Below are 14525 nucleotides of genomic sequence, written 5' to 3' on the forward strand. Positions count from 1 at the left end.
GGGGAAGAAGCCACAAGTCTCCGCAGGTAGCTTCGGTCAGCTGCGGGTAGGCTCTTTGAGGCTGTTACCCATTTATTTCTTTTCTTGCCAAGCTGGATCTGTGAGGCTATTAAAGTGAAATGCCAGCATCTCTGTTCTCAGTTATGAGCCCTGAGAAAGCCCTTTCACTAAAGAAAGGGTTTAATGCTTTTTGTTTGGCTTCATTCTTCAGACATACTCCTCCTGTACCTTGCAGATGAGTTCCTGAGAGTAGTCTGCCAACACTGTTACAGATCTGCAAAGTACTCCAGGTCTCTACCCTCCCTGACACAACAATTTCTTTCACTCTGGAGGTTTTCAGCACCGTGCTTTTTAGCTGTTCTGTGTCACATGTTTGTGTGATATCTTCTGTTCGCTTTATGGAATCGTGTGATATCTTCTGTTTGCTTTATGGAATCAGCCCTGAAATCACCTAAGAAGCTTCAGTTTAGCTTCTAGTTCCCATGTGATGTCTGCTAATAGATGGTATAGATAGGGAGATGTGTACACAGAAAAGGAGGCTGTTGTAATCCTGCTGTTCATATTATCCTCCTCATCTCCTGCTGTGTGCCACATAATGGACGCTCTGGGGCTGCATTCAGCCTGCTACAGTTATTGCCGAGGGCACAACTGAATTACCAGTTTGAGATTCCTCAGTCAACTGAACATTCATTTTAAAAATGTAATAACTTATACTTCGCAGAGAAGCAGAGAAATTAAATAGTTGGTTTTCTCTTTGTTTTAAATCTCTGAAAATTTCATGACTAGCCAATTATCTGAGGGCATCAGTATTAATGATTTGCACACAATGACACACACAGCTCCATTTTCCTATCGGAATGTCCTCATTTTCACTTTGTAATATCACAGTTAAAGGTCAGCAAGTACTTCAGTTTCAGGACTCTAAGCTAGAAAAGAAAGCAGGCAGGCAACTGCCCAAAACTTCCCTCCTCCAACAACCTCTCAGTGATTTTTCTACTGTTGGGACTATAGCCCAAACTTTAAAAGCCCAGTTATGGGCTTTTTTGCCTCATTTAAATTTTTTCCCAAGGTTGAATAACATATCGGTCTTGCTTATGTGTTTTTTTCTAATTATATGATTTAAATAGGTCAAACAAAAATAAATGGAGAAGAAGAAATAAAATATCAATATTCTCACAATATGCAAGTGAAGTCTGTATCCAAGCTCTAGCTAAAGCAAGGGTTAGTTATCTGTGCTTACAACTGAGAGAATTAAGTATGTATTTCCAACTTAAAGAAGTTATATATAAGGCCAATACCTTATCAAGACTCAGTGACAGCAATCCTGGACTTTAGTGTCCTCTTCTGTGAGATAAATGAGAGCCCCTGTCTTGGCTTAGATAGCAGAGATAGGATATGCAAAAATACATTGGCCCTCAGGGTTGAACTAGCTATTGACATCCCTGGAAGTGGTGCAGCCCCCCCGAGTCAGACCTGCTGCCCCTCACTGGACTAGCTGTAAGACCGGTGGTTTGCACAGTATGTCATAAGGGAAGGGTGCAGCCCTCATCAGACCCTACACAACATCTGCTTGTATGTCAAGCCTGTGAAAGGCTGCTGCAGAAAAGAATGAAACAACCTGTTCTTGTTGACTGAGGCTAGAGAAGAGGCAATGAGCTTAAATTTGAGGAAGGAAGATTTAAATTAGATGTTAGGAAAAAATTCTCATGATTTGGGTGAGTAAGCATTGGCATAGTTCGCCTAGGCTTTGTTCTTAAAACCTACAACAGAGGAGATTTCACAACCTCTCAGCAAACTTTTGCCAAAAATGACTCACTGCAGAGTAATGTGTTGACTGATGCCTTAAGATCCCTTGGCACTGTAGATTTTAATAGTCTGTGTATGCACAGTTCATTGATTTTCTGGTTTGTTCAATCATTTGACATCTTAGCCCCAGTAATTACATCAAAAGTCCTATATCAGCTGCTAGTACGGTTGCATTACACAGTGCTTTGATGCATTTTTACTAATTGACGGCTTCTGTATTATTATTTAGTGTGTGCTAACTTTTAGCCTGACTCATAGAGAACACTTCAAGTACAAGTGCCAAACAATAATTAAAGCTGTTAAATGTACACTGCAGCAAAAAGTAGAAAGTGAGAGCGATGAGTGAAACATTTGCTGCTTTTTCCCCAGAAGGCTCCAGCGTGAAAGATTATACTGTATCAACTGCTCACATAACAACAGGGGCTTGTGGCCTTCCTGTTAGATCGAGGTATTTCCATCAAGGATTCACTTTTTCCTGGAAAATTCTAGTAATTTAAGACTTCAGAGTACCAGAGTCAATACTAAAAGCTGTGAAGTGCTTTCCCCAGACTAGCAGTCTGGCAGGGCCACCAAACACTTGCAGCCTTTCTGTTCCTTTTCCTGCCACATACCTGGTAGCGCAGAATTGATGTGGGGTTACAGTGACCACTGAGGGCAGCTCTTGACTTAGACGGACAGCTTGTTAACTGAAAAAGAAGTTACACTAATATCAAAAGTCATCTTTATTTTGTCTCCAGAAAAGATGAGAACAGCTGTCTAGCTCATGTTGTGAAATGTGTCAGGAAAGCCACTGGGGCACAGTTTTAAGAAATTCAGTCCCACTTTCCCACTACCTCTAAATTAATAAAGACCCTAAGATGTCCCCATTGCTCATTTTGCAGCTGCTAGAAGGGTTTGTCACAAATACATTTTTCAGCCTCAGTCCCAGGTCGTCTGATGGATAGGGAAACATAAATTGGGAAATAAATATTTATGATGTATAGTCACTCCAATTCTTTTATTTATAGATTGTTCAGTGCAGATGTCTATCACAACAGTAAAACTAAAACTGAGCTAGGTTTCAGCATTTATGATTCATCTGCTATGGAAGGCTTAAATCACCAGTCCACTAAATAGAATGGTTCTGAACTAAATCGTGAAGTCCTTGTAAGTGTCAGTCTTGCAAAGAAAAGAAATTTATGTTACAGTTTTTGCATTGACCAAAAAAGGCTATCTTGAACACAGGGGACTTACAAACCATCCCTTGAACACCAACAGCAAAGCTTAGAATGACTGACACTAGAAGAGTAGCTACTGGAGTTGACATATTTCTAAGAAGACAATGGGGTTCAGCAGCAATCCCTACCTAGCTGTATACCAAAGGGTTTCCAAAAGTCACTAGCACTTTGCAAAATGCGGTGTCTATCACAGATAGAGTTAAAGTTGTTGCACTAGGCAAGAGGAGTTGGCAGTCAACGAAAAACATCCTCTGCCTGACCACTTTTTTCAAACCCCAGGTGTGTATTTTTCATGCAGTTTAACTTTGAAGAGAAATATTCCTATCTGGTCATCAGAACCTAACCTTATGAAGTCTCCAGCTCATCAGCTCTCCTCTTCATGGGCAATGATTGCAGGTAAAATGCCTTCAGGTAAGAAGATGGCTCTCTGTAACAAGGCATTTCAGCCTCTCCTCCAAGGTCAAAAGACTGCTACTTCAGATCTACTCACATGAACCAGTCTTAAGCAGACAAGAAATGTAGTGTCTTAAGTTAAACACAAACAACATAAGAAAATGGTTGAAAATAGTTTAGATGCCAACCTAGCAAGCTTTCTTGCTTTTAATGTACAGTGTTGAGAAAGCAAAACTTCTGTGTGAGGCTCAAGCATCCATTATCAGCTTTTATACGCTAGGCTAGATCACTCCTCAATCTCCCCCTCCAGTATTTCTTACTAGTATTTGTAGTTCAAGTGGTCTTAGTCCACAATCAGGCTTCCACTGTGCTCGTTACTGCTTGCATGCAAAAAAGATGATCTTGCCTCAGAAAGTCTACAGCTTAGGCATATGACAAATAAACTGATGTAAGAAACTACTTTGGGGTCTCTGGAGGGAAATAAATTGGACAAAAGAATAGAGGATACTAAATAATAACAGAAATGGCATTCCATGTAATTACTGTACCATGACTGTATCTTTCTTCCACAGAAAGACCTGCCTGCTTTTGCCCATCCAGCTTTTGGGGATAAGTGTCCTTCCCATGGCTTCTGAAGTAATCAAATCCTATCATCGTTTTCTGTTAGTTGAAATTGGTGCCTCTTGCTCTTAGTTGTCATTCATTCTTGGTCTTTTTTCAGCATTGTTCAGGTTACTTTAATACACACCACTCCTGCTGGTCCTCAGCCTGGGTAGATTTTTTGTCTGACCTAGCACCTTACGCTCACTTGCTTACAAAACCTGATCATCAGGCTTTCTAGCATTGTGCTTTATAAGATACAAAATAATAAAGAATTATACCTCCAATGTCATGACCTGCTCCTGAATCCTCACTCACTTGTCCCAAGATGCGCCTTCCTTGCTCTGAACCTGTGAACCATTTGTAACATTTACCATTTTCTTTATTTTTCAGTTCTGAAGAGGCTCTTTCACCTTTCAAGACTAGAATTAGGCTTCAAAATCAGATTGATCTCAATAATTGATTTTATGAAGACCAGATCCTCTGCTGTTCCCTTGCCATCTCTTCAAATGGCCCTTCACTTACAGGTAGGAGACTTCATTTACAGGTACCAGAGTGGAATAGCTTTCCATCAAGAACATTATTACCTCTAAAGATGGATCTTTACTAAGTAAGGTAGAGCATCCCCATTTGTATGATGCATATTTAATGAGCAGTTGAATGAGTTGTGCTTCTTTGCATTAAACTGACATGAGAACTCTTAACATTTCACCCAGGCACATTGCCTCTGGCAGAATAATGGTTTGATCAGGGTAGTGTCTTTCATAGACAGTAGTGGTATGTTGTCAGTTTGCTTTTTGTGTTTTTTATCTCATGGCATTGCTGTAGGAAAGCAGTAATCAGTCAGGCCTGAGGAGAAGAAAATAACCCTGGTGCTGTCATTTCATCTTTGAGAGTATAATTCACTCTGACCGTGATCAGAATGAAAATGCACAGAAGTAGCAACAATATTTACTACAATCATTTGAACAGAGGGTTAAAAAGCAGGACTTTATTGACTTGTTATTCCTTTATCAGTATTGACTTGTTTGGTTTGGTGTCAGCTAAATATAAAGTGAAAGAAGTGATTCTTGTCCTAAAGAATTTTTGCTAACTAAAACTTAAAATGAGCATTTCTGTGGATGGACCCCTGCTTGAGCCTCTATGCCATAGGAAAGGTCCGTTCCTGTAGACTCTTCTGGCTTGAAGTGTAGTCAGGGCTGGTTAGGAATAAAACAAGCCATCTGATAATACTGCTTACATGTCCTTACACTGGTTCTTTGGGAAGTAGTCTCACTTCAGTTATTGTCCAGTTTTTGGTCCAAGTCAAGCTGTTTGGACACATCTCTCATTGTGATAATTCACATGCAATTTCTCTTTTCTTGATTTAATGAAGCTGAAATTGTTGTTGAATATATATGCTTCCTGGGTAGCAAAGCTCTACTGAATTTTTATATGTTTAGTTGGTAACTAACACTTACTTACCAGGCTGTAATATTTGCTTATCTTGCCTTTTTTGGCTTCAGAAACAAATAGCACAAAAATAGAATGGCTTGACTGAGGGAGACTTTTGGCGCCAGTCTAGAAATTAGCTTTGACTGCTACTTGCCTACAGATGTTTGTCTAGATAATAGGCTTGAAGGGTTGTCTTCCTCCTGAGGGCACCATAGGGACTTTTTTGCAGAGGGCCCCAAATAAGTCAGTAGAGGTTTCACTGTTCAGTCTGCTTTCTTGCCATCCTGCAATTCTGAGCACCATCAGAGGTTGCCAGGTTCACAGGCAACAAGTTTCCTACCAAGCAGGAGTTAGTACAGATGGTCCTCCGCCTGCCCAGTTCAGCAAAGGAGGACCCACACTTTGTCCCATATTCCCTGCTGTGTGGTGTAGCCACCTCCGCACAGCCATAAGTAACTATGAATCTGGCCTGCTATTTCAAAGGTCTTTTTCATGCCTTCCTGATGACAGAGGTCAGTCTCCTTAGCTAATTGCACAGAAAAGCTGCTCACTGAGTTATGTGTTCTATAAGCAAGTCTCACTAACATGGTGAATCACTGAAAGGGAAGATGCAAGTCTAAAGCAGGGAAGTTTAACATTCTATTGTATCCTTCCCTTAATTAAAGGTTTGCAGTGAGGTGTGTAGATGCAAACAAGAGGTAATGAACTTCTCTCTTTAAAGGTGTGGAGAAAAACCAGCTGTGGGTAGTCTTGGCTTTAAACATGACTGGCAGGGTACCAGTCTGGAACTCAAACCATCCTCTGTGATTCAGTAGTCCAGGGAGAGCACCTGGTTCCCACTAGGATGCTGGTACTTTATTCACCTGTTTATATGGAGGCCTATTTCTATTTTCTTGGAATTACATACAATTGAATTTCAGGCCTTTCAGGATTCATATAAAACATTAGTCCAGCTGCAAGAAAAAAAGGGAAAATAGAAATTCTGTAAAAAATTTTCATATGATTATGTAGGAAGGATAGCAAATGTGTGATATGAATAAAGATGCAGTCATAAGAAAGATCTGTCTCTCAAGTGGCTAGAGGTCTATGGGACTAAGATCATCACTGAAAGTCAATCTGTCAGCTGCTGTGCTTATTGTGAAGGACTCGACCTGCCCTGTTCAGTCTGACGGTAATACTTTCATGTTTGCCATTGCTATAGAGAACATGCAGGCAGCCTTTCAGACCTACACTGCCACAGTGGCAATTCTTGCAGTGTTCAAAAGACTGAATAAAGAGATGGTTATGCATTGATACTCCTCATTTGAGCCTCTGAAAATGCTATATCTTCATGTAAGCTTTTGCAGTCCTGTTCCACTCCTCTGCTTACTGTAAATCAGAACTTTCCACCTCACTGAAAGTTTGTATGGCATTCCCTGCTCTCCAGAGCAAACTGTGGAGGAATCTGTCATTTTGAAGTCCAAAGGCAATGAGCACCTCTTTTGGCAGTGACACACTGGAATAAGAGTGGCAAGCAGACATTGGTGCTGGGTATGCTTAGTGGAGAGAGTTCCTTCTGCCAAGTGCAAACAAACATGCAGATTGGACTGGTCGCACAGAGCTGAGATGAGGCCAGCTCTTACACTATTCAGCATCACCCAAAATAAAATATTTCCTTACTTTGGAACACTTGGAAACAAGAGAAAGAGAAATCATACCCTGTAGAATAAGTGCCCTTCAGATCAGTTGCCTCATTTAGCGGTTGGGGCAAAGACACAGCCCCAGTACTTCATCCTCTCCTAATGATGCCCCCATGCCCTTCACAAAGCCTACAGTCTTTATGGGTCTCCTAAAACCAGTACTTACACTAACAATAACTGCGTCTAACTGTGTTTTAAAGGGAATTCATCCCCTTGAGAAACTTCAAACACCACACACACACACAAAAAAAGTACAATGAAACATTTGCTCTACAAGCAATGGGATATCACACACAAGAAATTAGGGGAAAACAGGCTTCCGTAACAAGGCAGAGCAATCATGTTCCTGATGCCACCAGCCACTGTGGCTTTTCTGTGGGGACATGCTTCCCTTTAAAATGGCTGATGCTTAACTGAAATTTCAGATCAACAGAACTCCAGCTCACAACCACTTTTTTTACTTTACCTTTCTATCTCTTTGATACATGAGAAAGACCCTTTTATTTCTCTCTTGCATTTGATGAGAAAAACTTGGTTTATAGAAATGCAGAATACGATGGTGGCAGACCTGCATCACATCAAACACTGTGGGAGAGCCCTTTGGATTTTTGTTCCAAGATTCTGAAAAAATTTTTTAATAATAAAAAATTTTTGAGGGATGTTTTGTCCTGAAGTGCTTTTACCTGCAAACAAATAGGAAAACAAAGCCCAATAAGTTTGCAGGTTTCATTGGCAAAAGAGTATTTCAGTGGAAAACATGAAGTAAAATACTATTTTTTTTAATTTTGATTCACTTGATTCCACAGAAAATGCTCAATAAATTGTAACTGCCAGTACCTTTGCTGAAATGTAACATAAAAAATAATGTAATAATTAAGTACAGAAGTGAATGTTGGTCTCTGGTATTTTATACTTACGATTCTTACTGCCTTGGAAGGTAATACATATTATGATATCCTGGTGAAACACTGCTGTTTTATACAGAAAGCCACAGTGCTAAATTTTCCAAACTACCATAAACGTAATTACCTCCCGCTGAGAATCTAAGTCCTTATTCATAGCATCATTACTTTTAGTAATTAAGTCTGTAATTTCCTTCAGAATATGATTCATTCCTTCCTAAATCATAAAAGTCAGGCCAAAAATTCCTATTTGATTGGTCAACATATAGAAATTTCATTTTGTTTGCTCCATGCCAGCATGTACATTAAATCTTCACCTTTCAAAGTGAATCAAAGAAACTTCTATATCCTGCCTGAGCTGGTAGGCAGCAGTGAGGAGTGAGAGTGATCCAGTCAAGAGAGAAGAGGGGGATGCATCCATCCATCCGTCTGAGCAGATTTTAGCAGTGTGCATGAAACCCACTGGCCATCTAAGGCAGGGAGCACAGATGTATGTGTCTCTCTGCTTTTTCCTGCAGCAGCCAAGTTTCTGGTTCTGCAGAAGGCCCATGAACATTTGGGGTTATTCTAACTGAATACAAGAAGCAGAATTTTGCTCCCTGTAAATCCTTCCAGCTGAGTGCAAGGGATGGTACTCACCTGCAGAAGCTTTAAGTCAACATAATAATTTTTCCCTTTGTTGCCTCTTTCTGCCTGTAATATGAAATAGAGAAGAGGTTATAGTCATAAGATGGTATGTAACACATCTTAATGGTAGGAAAATTTAAGTTAGATTGACCTTTGATTTTAGTAGCAGAAGCTGACTTAATGTTGTGCAATGGTTGCTGGTGCATACAGCAAAGACATCTCCATGTTATTACGCATATTGAATGTTAATATGGCATTTGCTTTTTTTTATTCAACTCAATTGCTTCCAATTTTTCTATTCCTTTACATGATTTTTTTTTTTAATTGTCAGGAAAGAAAAATCTTACTGGTTGCTAAGTAACTGTAGAAGTATTGCTGCAGATGTGCAATAGGCATATCTGATTACTATGGTGGTCTTTATTTTTTAAATAAAAAAGTATCTTTAAGTAAAATAAACATGATATTGAAAGTAATGATGGCCTGATAAAAGATGCTTTTTATTATCCCAAGTGTTTGCAGCCATATATACATTATATCAGCTGATAGTAGAAAGGTTTTGGGAGTAGTGGATTATCCTTGAATGGCTTATTTTAGTAGCATCAACCACCATAGGACCACCTCTCCCCACAGATTTATACACACATCAGATATACAGGCAGTTTTGTCACACCTGGCTGCAGCTGAGGTGGGAGAGACTTTCTTCACAGCACACTCATGCCAAAACAGGGTAGGCCAGAAGTTGCAAGATCATAGACTCTGATTTTTATCAGTTTCTGTAGACATTTCTAAGTAGATCATGAGTCTTATCAGTGGCCAAGATCTAATATTTCTGCCGGTGGAGGCTGGCAAGTCCCCCTTTGCTTTTGTTAGTACAGTACTTACTCCAGAGCTTTAGCCAAAGTTTTATGGGAACGTAATGTGGGTGGCTATCAGGGCAAAATGAAATCTCTTGACTCATTTGCATGGCTCCTTGCAGGTAGTGTGTATGTTATTCAAGTGTTGCAGTTGTCCTTTCTGAATCCATTTCCTTGAGCACTGCAGACCTCCTTGGTCTCTTGGAAGTCAGGAATCCCCACACCAAGCAAGATCTCACCCGTTTTGTATCATCCCTTGGCAGACAGGGTGACATGCAGTTGTTTACTGACTGGTCCATGTGAGGGCTAAAAGCTATCTCTGTTATCAGACATTCCTCTGTGTAAGAGAACTGTGCTGTTGGGCGTGAATTGTAACAGTTAAAATCCTATCGATCAGTAATTTGGGAGGAAAATAGCAGAATGCATATGTGACAGTGAATGATTGCTCTACTGATAGATTTCATTTTAGCATTTACTAATTTGGGTGTGTTTGACTTTGTACCTGCAGCAGGATTTTAATGTGTATTTTTAGCAGTAATTAAGTATAGATAGACTCTCCTCTTTGTGTGGGAAGAACAGAAGAGTTGTAATTGTTGACATTATTCAAAACTCATACATGGCATTTTAAAGATGTAGATATTGTGTTAATATTTAATTTATTGTAGCCATGTTAGGAGGGTTCCATTTATTTGGGGGTTTTGTATTCAGTTTAATCAAGTGCGTCCATTAAGTGTAGGATGTGGCATTTGAATTCTTGAAGGGTATGCTTGCAGGAGATTGATTTTTGCCTGTGTTTGCAGAGAGTGAAGGAGTTTGCCCGTGTAATCTCCAAAAAGGTCAAATCTTGACTTAATAAATGTATGATTCAGGAACATAAAGCTCATTCTTTAGGACATCACATTAATATTTATTGGGGTCCGGATACTACAAAGACCTGCTAATTAGCTACAGAGTCTTTTGTGTATTGGTTAAACTGGCTTAAATCCAGTTTTGCTCAAGAGGGATTAAAATTGCTCCCATTATGATAAATCTGCTAAGCAGGGGACTCATATTCCCATTAATTCCTATGGCTCAGATTACTGTGTAGGTACATCTTTCTGCCATGACTAATAGCTAGTGGTAGTCGACATTTTTAATAAATTCAGCAAAGAATATTTCTAAAAAATCATCCCCTATTACTGACAGTAGAGTAAGAACCAGGTGGCAGTCAGGGAGCCCAGCAGGAGCTACACAGCTGCATTTGGAAAAGGCACAAACTGTCCCACGCTGTGCAGCACTCGTCCTGTGCAGGAAGGGAGCGAAGACCAGAAACCTGGGCTAGGAGTTGCCTGAAGGAAATGCTCCCAGATATACAGCTAGCAGTCAGTCCAAATTTTAAAAGTACAGAAAAATGAAGATGGCTACCGTATTAAGACAACAACAGAAAAGCAACTCTGAAAGTGGAGCAGGGAGAAGATATTGTCCAAGTAAAGGGCTCCTATGCACAGCTATAGCTGCAGTACTGCCTAGCTGAAGGAGGATATGTCCATATATTGTGCAAGACAATATTGTACAAACATCACCAGGCTGAACTGAGCCTGTAAATCCACAAGACTCAATCTGAATCTGGTCCAGAATGAGTACAGCTATATTTGCGTAGTGCCGGCCCTAATCAAATATACCCTGCTTCTGGACTCCATTCAGTTGTTTCTCAAATACCTTTGATTACAGAGTTAATGCATTGGAAGATTAGACAAAGCAGCTAGTAATCTCAGTATTTTTGTAAATTGGGAAAGAGAATGTATGCAGTGTAACAGCTGAAAAAAAGACTTGGTGCCCTGGTAGAAAATTCCTAGAATGAGTGGGCTTAAGAAACACTTGCAACTAAAAGCTCATTCATGCCTTATGTTGAAGGAAGAAGCCACAGAGTCAAAACTGGATTGAAAAAAAAATAAGGGTGGAAAGGACCTAAAAAGAATCATATGGCGCAGAAGGATAATAATCAGAATCACCATATTTTTTCCCCAAAGAAATGTGGAGACTACTATTCACAGGCATGCCACTAAAAGGTGCAAAGCAATGTGGGAATAAGAGTATGTTTTGTCAGCCCATGACGCCCCAACTGATCCTGCTTCTTGACATTGTAGGTGGTGATACAGACCAAGGTAGGGAGGATGCCGAGGATGCAGGTTCATGTCTCATGGGGATGCTGAAGTGAAGGAAGGGAAGTAAGAACATACATATGTTTGAGGAAATTAGAGAGAATGCACTCAAATGTAACTGTAGTAGACCAGCTTAAATCTTGGAGGCACTTTCTGGACTAGTCAGTAAGAGATAAGTATCGATGGAACTTGCCTGACCTTGAATCAACAGAAACTTCTTTGTTTTCAAAGAGCACATAGCATCTGATAACAGAGTGATTCAGCTGAAGAACTTTGCACCTCTGCACAGTATCGTCAACATTGTGGTAAGTCTGGAGGGAAAATGAGATTTTAGAAAATGCTTGCATGCAGCTGTGGGAATCTTAACTCCTGTAATATTTTTTGTTTGTTTTTCTTTCTGACGGATCGTATTCTAAAATAGAAAAATATTATCTCATAAAACCTCATTTAAGCCCTATGCCCCAAATCTTCAGGACTCTCATCTCTTGGTGAAAGGGAGAATAATGGGCAGAGAGCTAACCCATCTGCATAAACTATTTACCCAGAACTCCTGATGGGGTAAAACCACAGAGAATAAAGTGCTCTCTGCTCTTAGTTATTGGCACACAGGGAAAAGTCAGCCCTCAGAAAGCTTCATTTGCATCAACTTTCAACTCGGCACTTCCCAACTGATGCTTTTGAGCCATCACAACAGGAAGCAAATTAAAAACTGGTTTGGATAGCAAAGCTGAACTTAAGGTAGAGTTCAGTTTGGAGTCCTTCTCCAGAAGGACTCTTGAAATAGAGTGAAGCTTCTTCCAGAAGCTGAAGAGAGTGTTAGCAATTTTGGATTAGCTCCATGATGGCCTCCTTTTTCACAGAGCTAAACAGAGCTGAAACACCGTTTGCTGAATGGAAGGACAGGGTCAGACAGTGTTCCCACGGGGCTGAAGCCTCTCTGCAAGCCCTCTTGGACGGTACTACATAATGAAGACCACACACCAGCCAGAGAAGTGGTGGCTAAAAGCATATACGCCTGCTGCATGCTCTTTCCAGTGAGTGAGGAATGAAAATAATTAACTATTTCTAACACTAACTTAAGGGAATATGTTACGTATCATCATAAACACGTTGCTGGGGGCAGTGTTCACGTTGAAGCTGTGTTTCTCTAATAATGGTAATATCTCTCTTCCCACCCCCAAGAATCCAGTGCTTGGAAGTGGGAAAGAATTTTTAAGGGGTCTCCAGGAATATATTTAGTGGTTCCAGAAATTCTGGTGAGGGCTTGAACTAAAGGTATGTGAGAACCCCAAAATACATTGAACTGGGTTTTTTTCCGATTATTCCAATCAGCTAGGAGAAAGCTTATACAATTTGAAGCTTTTATTTCTTGGTAACACATGTTCACACACACAACGACATTCCGTTGAACTGTATCCAGAAAATTAATTATTCTTCAGAAGGATTTTGGCTTTCTCTGAGGACAGTCTCTACTTTTTTGCATTAGACAAATCTTTTGTCTTTGTTTAACAAATAGGTGTAGCGGGGAAATACTTGCCTGGGAAATTCCTGGAGGAAATAAGAAACACAAAGATCTTGATGCTGCAGTCCAAGATAAATAGGACATTGTAATACACTTAGCAAATGAAAATGCAAATCACAGAAAAGTAGAGGAGGAAAAAAAATATATTCCCTGGCCTGAACATACAGAGAAAGGCAGTGGGACTGGGAGGTGTCTGACAAGCACATTATTTGCAGTCTCCTGCTAATTGAGTGTTATCTGAATTGCTTGCGGCTGTCATTCTGTGAGCAAATGTATTTGTAGAAATGCCAGTAGTTTCAGAGAGATGATGCACATACCAGAAAAAATTGTGAGCACTGTAGGGAGACTACAAGCAAATGGTAACTGATAGAAGAGATGTCCAGGTGGACTCCTTGTACTTATCAAGAGTCTGTCCTTAAAACCTAATCAGTGTGGTGTTAATTTATCGGTTACAGCTAAAGAATCTAATTGGAGTTTTCTTTGTTTATGTGAGTTCAACTTACCAGTGTGCTTGACCTCTCTACAACCTAAGAATGAATTACCATCTAAGCAATGAGACGTAGGTGAGGCCAATGCAGAAAGGTAGCTGGCAAAGAAGGAATTATTTTTAAAGGGACTCAAGAAGTAGACGTACAACTCTATGAGACTTAGTAAGCAGGAAAAAAAAATCAAACAAAGGATAAAAAGCATAGGGTGAGTGAAGAAGAGATGTGGAAACAATAAAGGAAGAAATTTGAGAAAAGATGTAGAAAGAAAGAGGAATAGGAGAGAAGGAAAGAAGGATTGTGCAACATAGGAAAAGTTTGGTTCATAGAGGGACAGAAATAGTTATGCAGAGGACAAATAGAGAATGGTATGAGGAAAGAGACTAAAATAAAAGAAAAACTTGAAAATGAGAAAGTAAGAACAAATTAACAACTAGAATTGTAGAATGAATAAAAGCCATACCTAACACTGTTCAGTGAATGTTTCATACTATTTGTCTTAGTCTTTCTGATGAAACTATATTATCAGAAACCATGAAGCCTTGATGGGCCATTGATGCACAGGGATGTGGATCTTTGTAAGATGAGGCTGCATGCAACCAAACTGCAAAACACTTTGCCTACAAGCAGGTGCTTTGCCTACAAGCAGGTGTGTTGCCACGTTGTGATCCCCAAATGCAGCTTGAGGGTGCAAAGCTACTTTTTAGATGCCCCCAAAAGCATTTCTCTCTCTCTTCCATCTGTCTTTGGCAGATTTGTGACAAATGCATGAGTCTGAAGGACCCTTACAGAATTACTACATCTCTGTTAATTCATGCTTTTATTTAGCAGGTACAGTTTAACAAGTCTTCTGGCATGTATGATT

The sequence above is a fragment of the Accipiter gentilis genome, chromosome 1, assembly GCF_929443795.1.
Source record: "Accipiter gentilis chromosome 1, bAccGen1.1, whole genome shotgun sequence".
NCBI classification, from domain to species: domain Eukaryota; kingdom Metazoa; phylum Chordata; class Aves; order Accipitriformes; family Accipitridae; genus Astur; species Astur gentilis.